We start from the raw sequence: 11,124 nt of genomic DNA, 5'->3' as shown, positions 1-11,124 counted from the left end.
GTCACCTTCTCAGTCATCCTGAGCCAGATGCCCACACAGAGATAGGCACATATCCTCCCTTCCACCCAGGCAAATGTCAATATGGCTGAAGTCATAGCTGGTTTCCATAACATTGAGCCGACCCATGGAAAGTTCAATTAACAGCAAGGAGTGAGGACTGTGATGACCTGATTTGTGAAATCATGACATTAGACAGGGATCCTCAGTTGCGAGATCAACGTGTCAAAGGGGTCAGCTGGCAGAGCCAGGTATCCAGTTTTTATTACCTGTATCACCCTGGCTGCCCAGGGCATTGGACGCCACAACCAAAGAAAGCCAACAAGTCCCCCAGTACCATCTTCAAAGGCCCCTGTCTGCCCTGGCCTGGAGATCACTTCCTCTCCCTTCCCACTTGGGGCACTCATCTGGCTCTCTCCCTTTCTCTCCCTCCCACGAGAGGACCCAACCAGGTGGACCTATCATCAATCATCAAGGTAAGACCACTTGTGCTTCGCTCGACTTGCCACGCACCCTTGATGCCACAATTGTATCTTTGTTTCTATGTGTTGTGGCTGCAAACTTTCATCATGCAGCACCTGCAGTGGCGCTGCCTCGTGGGCCCTGATGGTTTCATGCCGGTCGGCCTGCCCCACTCCATCATGGCCGCCGGCACCTTTGTTCTTCAGGCAGCGGAGTGCAATTGCTTGCTTCGCACTTCAGAGGTGCTGATTAGCCCTCTTCCACTACATCTGGCCAATCAGCAGCCGGCAGGCGGGACAGCCGTCCCTTCCAACTAAGGCCCTCTTCAAAGACCAGTGTCTGCCCTGGCCCGCACATCGCTTCCGCTTCCTTCCCACTTGGGGTACTCATCTGGCTCTCTCCCCTCCCCGCCTCCCATGAGACGACCCGACTAGGCGGACCTATCATCAATCATCAAGGTAATCCCACTGGGGCTCCGCTCGACTTTCCGCGCACCCTAGATGCCACAATTGTATGTTTGTTTTTGTGTGTTGTGGCTGCAAACTTTCATCATGCAGCACCTGTGGGCCCTGATGGTTTCATGTAGGTTGGCTTGCCCCACTCCATCATGGTCACCGGCACCTTTGTTCTTCAGTCACTGGAGGGGCATTATATAGTATATGTATATGTAGGTATAGGTGCTATATATATATATATATATATATATATATATATACACATATATATATGTAAATATATATATATATGTGTGTGTGTGTATAGGCACTATAGATATACGTATAGGCGCTATATAAATGACCAATACATATTTTGTGGTGGGCCTGGATTGTAAACACATTTCTTTGTTACCCCAGGCAAGGGAGTACATTCTCAGGAACCAGAAAGAGCAGCATACCAACAAAGTGCAGATGACCTGTGATGCACTTCTCTGCATCATCTACAGCAGTGCCCATTTGCCAGGATCAACCCATTACATAACTGGTCTGTGTAATATGCCTCAGGCTCAATGCATGCAGGCACACATGGCAGCATAGACCTGGCTGTCAGATATGTTACAAATGTACCTCAGTTCAAACTACAAAATGTTCCCACTTGTGTCTTCCTCTCTATACTTCCACTCTCCCCTTCCCCATCTCCATCCACCCCCTGTGGTGTCCACTGGTGATAGGTGTTTCATGCATGTGCACAGGCCTTAAGGTGGACATCAGTGTGTACATGACAGTAATTAGATATGCAATGCACATGTATTACAAGACATGTCTGTTTATGCATGATATTCTTTCTGAACTGACATTTTGTGGGTCCCTCAGCACAGCCCCACATGCAATGGCTCCACAAGAACCTCAAGAAGTTTAATTGGGTGGCAACAATCTGGCCTACATCAGGACAAGTGGCACTGTGAACCAGGCCTGTGGGCCCCTGAAAGGCAGGTTCCTGTGCTGCGCCAGAAAGGAGCCACCCAGAAATTCAGCCGCAAAACCTTCAACTAGATCTTCACCCTGTGCTGTGCTTTAAATAACATGGCCATCAGGGTTTGGGTGCCTTTGTTTGACCTGCATATTTGGGCTTTGGACAGTGAGTGTGAGGAGAAGCAGCCAGACCTTATAATTTGATGAGCAGGTCACACACAAAGGCTTGCTTGGCGATTATTGTTGAGGGCATGAGTGTCATTACTATTCTGCGTATTACTTTTTCACCTCTACATTTTTTATGATAAATTACATCACTTTTAATTTTCAAATTAAAAAAACAAAGCACAGCATGGTTTTGTTTTTAAGGAAAACGTATTATCTATATACCCCACATGAAATCAACTACCAACACAAACCCAACAAACCCAAAACTCCCCATCCTTCCCTAACTCAACATCCATCACACCTCACACACACACACACACACACCAGCAGGGGTGTTGTTAGGTCTGGAAAAGATCTGGAGCTACACTAATGTTGGGACTGACGGGACTCGGGGCTAGCTAGCCTTTTGGCTGCAGACCCTGATATTCTATCCAGGGCTACAACCAAAAGACCCGGGGCTGTAGCCCACTAACCCCCCCTAGCAACGCCTCTGCACACAAGGCCCCCTTTCCAACACATCACCCATTCACAGTCACTTTGCAGCGAACCCGGAAGCCTGGCGTGCAGACGTTGTACTTAGAAGTACAACCTGTTGTGCGTTGGGTTCCTGGGTTCGCATCATACCAGCTTGCGAACGAAGGCAGCTAGAATGTACTGCAAGCAAATGGAGAGGGTCAGTAGCAAAAGGAATGTGAGGAAGGTTTCTGCATAGCAGGGATGGATGGAGTCCAATGGGGGAAAACCTCACATAAAATAGAGAGGACACTTGTGCAAAAGGCCAACCTTTTGTGAGCGGCCTTCATGGGCTTAATTACACAAAGTCGTGTTTTTGTTCATTGTGTTTAGTCAACACCATCCCAAAAGCCCAGATATCCTTCCCCCTAACTAATGCAATGCCCATAACACCTCGCACAGCCATAATTGTCTCCCTCTCTAACCCAGAACCCGCTTCAGCCTCAAGGTCACTTCCTACTTGAATACGTTTCACTGCCACTAAGAGTGGAGTGTCCAGAAGCTCTAGTCTATTGTTCTTAACAGATAATTTGACAAGGGAGATAGGGGAAACCCTTGCAGTTTTAAGAGTTGAAGTTCCACATTTCCTTCCAAAACCCAGAACAATCTTGGTACTTGCATTCTCTTTAGTCAAACCAAATCTAGACTATGATAGTAAATGCTTGTCTGTTCTCTTCTTGCCCATCGTGTCTCTGTAGTACATTAGTTGTACCCAGTTTGTTGACCAGCCTTCTAGCTCCCACTCATCCTCTCCAGAATCTGGATAAAGTCTCCATTCCCTGAAGGCAGAGCATGATGGCTTGATGGACCCCTTCAGGGGTGGACCATGTTGCTGCAGTAGGTCAAATCTGGCCAAAATCACCGGCTCGCCACATTACCATGCCAGAGCCACCTAAGGTATGTTGGAAAAGGACCACATTAAGGACATCATCATCTTTATCATATTTTCAAAACGATGCTGTGAATATCATTAAAAACATTCCGAAGAGGAATCACAACTCTTCTGCGAGAAAAGAGCTTCACTGGCTGCCAGTTGAATCCCGATTCTGTTTCAAGATCACCACCCTGACACATAAATACCTGCATGGATTGGCCCGCTGGGTATCTCAAAGAGAGTCTCACCTTGCAACCACAGGGAAGAATGACCAGGTCTAACGACACCCTACAGGTGATATGCCCTAAGGTTAAGAGAACAAAAGAAAAAGGACGTTTGTTCCCTGTCCAGGCTACATATGCCTGGGCTGCTAGTTGATCTTCGCAGAACAAAAGAGTGTTGTTGTCTTTCAAAAACATCTTAAGACTATCTTGTTTAACTGATCTCTGCCTTTAATAAAGACTTCTGGCTAAATGTGTTTGTCCTGTCGTTAGTTGTTTGGTGTGCACCCTGATTCCTGCAGGTTGTGGTGTGTTAAAAGCAATACATAATAAATAAATAAATAAATCATCATCCTGCACATTGAGATAACCATATGTTCATATCCCCGCCATCATCATGCCCCAGTGGGTGGTGGGTCATGGCAAAGGATCACCACTGATATGTCCATTTCTTGTCACAGTAAAGCAACAACCTTAGCTCAATGATTCATCTATTCCTGGCTGGTCGTGGAGCCTTATGAAACTTGGCTTGTGGGCAGGGACCGCTCTGCTCCATAGGTGTGCCACAACAGTGGCCAGCAGTACCATGTTTACAGGCAGATAAGGCTGTTGCTGCAGAGTTGAAATTGATAGCGGCTTTGGTATCAGAGGTAGTGCTACTGGCAGTTGAGGCACCTAGAAGCAATTGTTACGGCACCTGTACCAGTTCTGCTATCCTTGGAGTCTCCCTCCTCCTCCATGCTGCACTCTGCAAATGGCCAAACACCTGTGCAAGATAGAGTGAGCATACAGTCAGTGGCTGAACCGAGATGCCAAGGTGTACAATGCATTGCATACTAATTAGAAAGTCCTGATTATTGCTAATTGTGGTACACTTATACATGGAACAAAAGCTGAGTAAAGTAACCTAACATCAAATAAATAGGACTATGGGCCTCATTCCGAGTAGGGCGGTAAGGGTTAACGGTCAACTGTAACGAGACTGGTGCCGTTAAACCCTTACCGCCCTACTACAGGTTCCCTTTGCAGGTTCTTCCTTAACGCCTGCTTTTAGCAGGCGTTAAGGACGGGACCCGCAAAGGGACTCTGGGGTCAATAACGGTACTGTAATTTACGGTACCATTATTGCCGCCTTCCCCCTTCCCATTGAGCCCTATGGGGGCTCAAATGGGAATGGGGAATGGCCCTGGTGAATGGGGAATTACCGGTCCCTCCGACCTCGGAATGGACCGGTAATTACTCCATTCACCAGGCCGGAGTTTGGACGAGTTCGGAGGCAGCCATGCCGCAAATAGCGGCGTGGTTACCTCCGAACTCGGAATGAGGCCCTATGACCTCTTTAAGAAGAAATGTCACAGATAAAAAATATAGTAATTCACTGTCAGTTAAGTATACCAATGAGAACAGACACTTTAAAAGTGTAATTTGTAACGTCCAAATTCTGCATAAATAATGAGGGGGTAGAGTTATAAATATATCAACTTCCTTCAAACGTATCGACAAACTATATTTTTATGTGAATTTGATGCTGAATCAGAAAAACGAAATCATATTCACCTCACATGTCTGGGGCAGTTCACATCTCAACGTGCGACACATTTTTGCACTATGTGACGAATAAAAGGTCATTCGTCTCTTCCCCCCAAAGGGGAGCTTCACCTTTTGAGGCTAGGTAGGTGAGCCCCCTACGCAAGACCCTCTCTAGTGGTCTGGGCAAGTGGCATCTCACTCAGAGAGAGTCCTCCATAGAGGACAAGGACTGCCGTTCCAGTGAGGAACTCCCTAACCCATAGAGCATAGAAGCATTCCGGAACCTGAGACGAGGCATGGAACCCACAACTTTCGAAGAGCTGCAGAACACCAGACAAAGACACTGGAGGCCTGGCGTACTCAACAACGGAGGAGATGTTGTGAAACAGGAAAGCAGAGTCCTGTGTCAGTGGCGAAACAACACTCATATTTTGGTGAACAGGACACCCGACAAGCCACTGTGAAACAGTAAAGCAGAGTCCTGTGTGGGGTGTGGCAAGACCACATCCATATTGTGGTGGGCAGGATACCCGACGCAACACGCTGAGAGCTTCCTAACAATAATCCCTTTATACGGCAGAAGGGAAGCTGATGACCGACCAAACTGCAGAACGAGAAGGCAAGGGGGAGTGCGTACAGCTTCCTAACATTAACCCCCTATTCGGTAGAAGGCAAGCCGAGCACGGGAGACCATTGAAAACGAGTATGAGAAGGCAACTGGCAACACAAACAGCTTCTCAATGTTAATCTCTGTATACGGCCGAAGGGAAGCCGAGAAGGGGAACGTGACGAAACCAAAGACCCAGAAAGGCAGTATTGAAGACAAACATCTGTGTTTGTATACGGGTCTAACATGAGAGTGGGTGGTTAAAGAACACACCAATTGTAACACAGACAATTTTGTATACGTAATCACCTGCCTATTCCCATGTAAATACATTGGGAAAAACAATAGAAAGTGCAAAACAAGAATGATCAAGCATAGGAGTTGCATTAAAAATCAAATCGAACTAGCACCTTTAATAAAGTATATTATTGAAAAAGCCCATACTCATATGGACTTTGAATGGACTATTCTCAAAAAAGATTAAGTCAAGAGGAAGTCAATAAAAAGTGTCTCAATCTGGAGCAACAATGTATTTTTATGTTAAAAAGCCATATTAGAGGCTTCAATGAAAACATCCAGTGTCATAATGTAACCTAAATTGGCCCGTCTATGGTGATCTTTCTTGTAAAGCAATTTTCTGGAACTATGGGCATGTACTCATTTGTGTAAAGAGCTCTGTGAAAAATCCACAATGTTAATTGCTGTCACTGAATTATGTCCCACAGTTATAATTACTTTTATTTAGTTAATAAACAGAGTGTGCCATCATCTAGTGCACTGATCGAGCTTAATAATTTAACAAAAAGTCATATTAGTCCAAAGCCTCCCTTTTGATCACCTCTCTTAACTACAAGGAGGCCATATTACAAGCCAAAAAGGAGACTTACAACTCACGCATAGCCCAGGCAGAATCGAACACTAGAGAATTATTTAAAATCCTCAAAGAGCTAGAATCTCCCTCACCTGCCCCGGATACGTGCGCTAAGGACAGCACCTGGTGCAACAATATACAAAATGCCCTTCTTAATAAAATATCCACCTTGCAATCCAAAATCAACGCCAAACAAAATACCCTCCACACCCCTATCTTTAGTAATACCAGGCCACCTAAAATAATTACCCCTGACTCCCTGTGCCGTTCAGCTTCACACCACTCACTGTTCTGGAGGTTGAAAAAATCATCTGTATCCTAAAACCTTCAAACTGCCAATGGGACGCCTGTCCAGCCCCGATCATCAAGGATTCGGCTCATGACCTCGCCCCTTTTATCACCACTTTTATCAACGCCTCCTTTCAATCGGGAGTGGTCCCCAATAACCTGAAGGATGCTTGGGTCATCCCTCTCCTAAAAAAACCCACTTTAGACCCAGAGGTTCCAACCAACTACAGGCCCATCACAACGGTCCCATTTCTGCTAAAAATCTTGGATAGAGCAGCCTATCTACAGATACAGAACTATCTGGAATCAAACAACCTACTAGGCATGAGACAATCTGGCTTCAGACCTAAGCACGGTACGGAGACAGCCCTCCTCGATCTCAAAACCCAAATTGAGGATCTCAAAGACAAAGGTAAACTAGCCATGTTACTACTATTAGACTTATCTGCGGCCTTTGATTTGGTTAATCACCAAATCCTCTGTCACCATCTAAAAACTGCAGCTCATTTCTCCGATACGGCCAAAAACTGGATTTAATCCTTCCTGGATAACAGACAGATGAGGGTATTCTCGACCACCTCCGCTGCTGACCCTGCACCAGTCCCCTGCGGCGTCCCCCAAGGATCGTGTGTATCCCCTACCCTCTACAATGTATTTACTAAACCCTTATTTGATGTGCTTGACTATCTGGGTGTCACCTACACGAATTATGCTGATGTCACCCAGATACGCATCCCCATCATGGGTGATCACACAGTAGATTCCAAAGCCTTAAATGACGTTTACCACGTCATTCAAACATGGATGGCCCAACATGAGCTTTGTCTCAATGATGACAAGAAAGAGCTCCTCATCCTAGGTACTCAGCAAAGACTAAACAAGTTGAACCCTATGTTCAGTTCCTTCAACATTGATGGAAACCTAATAAAAGTCTCCAAAGATACCAAAACGCTTGGAATCTACCTCGATTCCACCCTCTCCCTTCACAGACAAACCAATGCAGTTGCGGCCGCCGCCGCTTATACCTGCAAGTTGATCACAGCATGTCGCCCTTTTCTTTCCACGCACAACTGTATTACCCTAGCTAGGACCCTGGTCATGTCCAAACTGGACTACTGTAATGCACTGTACCAGGGCACCAATCAGTGTAACCTAAACAAGCTCCAAATCATACAAAATAACGCCATCAGGGCAGCCCTCAACATCCCCAGATCCGCACACATTTCAGATACCAGGAAGAGCCTTCATTGGTTGTCAGTCACCCAAAGGATCTCACTAAAATCGCTCGCCCTAACATACAAATGTATAAATAACTTGGCCCCCACTTATCTCTCCTCTTGATTCTCGCTGTACACCCCAGCGCGCTCACTTAGATCTACTCTGAACCAGAGCTTACTGATACCGAGATACAAGCTCCAAACAGCTGGTGGATCAAGCTTCCCAGTCCTGGCAGCTAAAGTGTGGAACACTGTCCCCTTGACTATCAGAAACCTCCCCTCCCTCAACCTATTCAAACACAGAGCCAAATGTTGGCTAGTCTCTTCCATTGCCCGAGCTACACTCTGAAACGTGACGCGATAACCTGTGTCTGGTTGTAATCGACAAATCATGTATCGTTGTACTACCTACCTATGCCTTCTTTGCTATATTTATTGACTGTCATGTAATCACTGTATGCAAATTATGTAACCATTGCTTTCAAGATATGCGCCCGGTAGCCTCCAGGCCAGGTTCGCACTATACAAATAAAACAAATACAAATAGGATTCTTCATTTTTATTTTTTTAATTGTAAGTTTTAGAACATAAAGTGCCCTTGCCGACACTTGTTTTGACCAGTATGGTCCTTATCAAGGCAAAACTTGGGTTAACAACTCTTCATGACAATCTATCTTGATATATTGACCATCAAACAGTACAAAGATAAGCAAAAATAAATTAAGATTACATCCACAACATCAAACAAAGATATAAAACAAAACAAAACAAAGGAAGAGATGAGGCAGAAAAGAAAAAACAAGGGAGTATTTTTATTTTGTGACCCAGTATTCACAGTTGTGTGTCTCTTGATGTTGGCCGGTTGTCTAGAATCTCTGTATAGGAATTATGGCTCCAATAGAAGAATTCCAAGAAATAAGGAGAAATGTGGGCGATGTGTTGCCAGTAGGGGGCAGGTCAGTTCGATCCATGATTCAGGATGGTGCTAAAAAAAATGAAAATGTCAATCGTCTTGTGATAAAACTGTGATATAGGGACTTGGTTCCCTAATTGTATGTATAAGCAAAAGGATTTTATCTGGTGTGTGCATCAATATTTTATGAGGACATGTAATTCTGTTATGGTAACATTGGGTTATTATGTGAACACTGTTTTTCTTCTGCCATGTTGCTTGTGAACTATGGAACATGAACCAGCTTTCATGTAGATATTGCATATGTGCAATTAGTAATCCAATAGTCTCATTTGGATTGACACTATGGGCCTCATTACACGGAAGGCGGTAATGGTTAACGGCCACCGTTAATGGTAACGGTGACCGTTAACCATTACCGCCTTACTACGAGGTCCCTTAGCGGGTTGGTGCTTTAACGCCTGCTTTTTGCAGGCGTTAAAAACCAACCCGCTAAGGGACCTCGGAGCTAATTACGGCACCGCAAAATTGCGGTGCCGTAATTAGCACCTTCCCCATTCCCATAGAGCCCTATGGGGCAGAAATGGGAATGGGGAAGAGCAATGGCGGAAGGGGGATTTACCGCCCCTCCAACCTTGGAATGGGGCGGTAAATCCCCTTTCCGCCAAGGCGATGCTGGTATTTTACCGGCATGAGCCATGGCGCTAATAGCGCCATGGCTCACCGCCTTCCGTGTAATGAGGCCCTATGAGTAACTGGCAGGGACTTGTACCTGAGCTCTTTTCTCAGTTGGTTCATATAAGTAAGCGATATGGAACAAGTTACTTATCTGTAACTATTGTTCTCCAACACGGGTCTGACATGGATTCACATGCTCATGAATATTCCCTGTCTTCAGGCTGGGAATCCTAGGTAAAAGAAAAACAGTTTCAATTTCACTTACAAACTGTATTTCTCCTTTAAACCAATCACTCTCCTCTCGGTCATACTGCTCCTATCCAATGACAGTCCTCTGCCTAAACCCCTCCTCTGGCACCCATCTTCAGATTTGGTAAGCACGTAAAGTAGTATTATGAACAAGAAGAGCTGCAGAGGGGATGGAGGAGGGTTTGCATGTGAATCCATGCCAGACCCATGCTGAAGAACAATAGTCACAGGAAGTAACTTGTTCCTTCTCCAGCATGTGGTCTGGCATGGATTCACATGCTCATGAATAACAAATACATACCAGTACAACATTACACAATTACGGGAGGTGGCAATGCTCAACAGAAGCAATCAACTCTTACCTCTGGAACAGATTCACCTCAAGCAAACAGGTCGAATAGCACCGCTTGACCAACTCTGGACTCCTCCTTGGAATCCCTGTTGATGCAGTAGAATTTCATGAAGGTGTGCGTGGACCTCCACGTAGCCGCCCTACAGATGTCCAGCAGGGGTACACCAGATAGGAACGCCGTCGTCACAGTGATCGCTCTGGTGGAGTGGGCTCACAGATGGCTGGGCAGCTGTCTGTTCGCCAACCGAGGACAGTGCCTGATGTAGCCGGAGAGCCACCTTGAGATGGAATCCTTGGACAAGGCCTTCCCATTGTTCAACGGACCAAAGTTCATGAACATTTGGGAAGTATTTTGAAAACATTTTGCGAGTGTCATGCAGAACTTCTGGGCACGAGCAACGTCCAGCGAGTGCAAGGCTCTTTCAGCCAGTGACGAAGGCTTCAGGAAAAGAACAGGTAACACCAAAGGCTGATTGAGGTGGAATTCCGATGGAACCTTTGGCATAAAAGAGGGGGGGTCCGCTGCACCACCCTCGATTCGTGGAAAGTCAGGTATGACTGTTTGCTGGATAGAGCCTGGATCTCACCTACCCTCCTGGCAGAGGTGATGGCCTCAAGGAAAGCTGTTATCGACAAGAGGAACTTGTGAGAGGCATAATGCATAGGCTCGAAGGGGGCCCCCATGAGCCCCGTCAGCACCACATTGAGTTCCCATGCCGGAGCAGTAGCCTTCACCGACGGGAAAGATCAAAACAGTCCTTGATGAGTCGGTGAG

The sequence above is a fragment of the Ambystoma mexicanum genome, chromosome 9 (genome assembly GCF_040938575.1).
Source record: "Ambystoma mexicanum isolate Mex_15411 chromosome 9, UKY_AmexF1_1, whole genome shotgun sequence".
NCBI classification, from domain to species: domain Eukaryota; kingdom Metazoa; phylum Chordata; class Amphibia; order Caudata; family Ambystomatidae; genus Ambystoma; species Ambystoma mexicanum.
The sequence above is the reverse complement of the archived record's forward strand: the minus strand, read 5'-3'. Positions refer to the sequence as shown.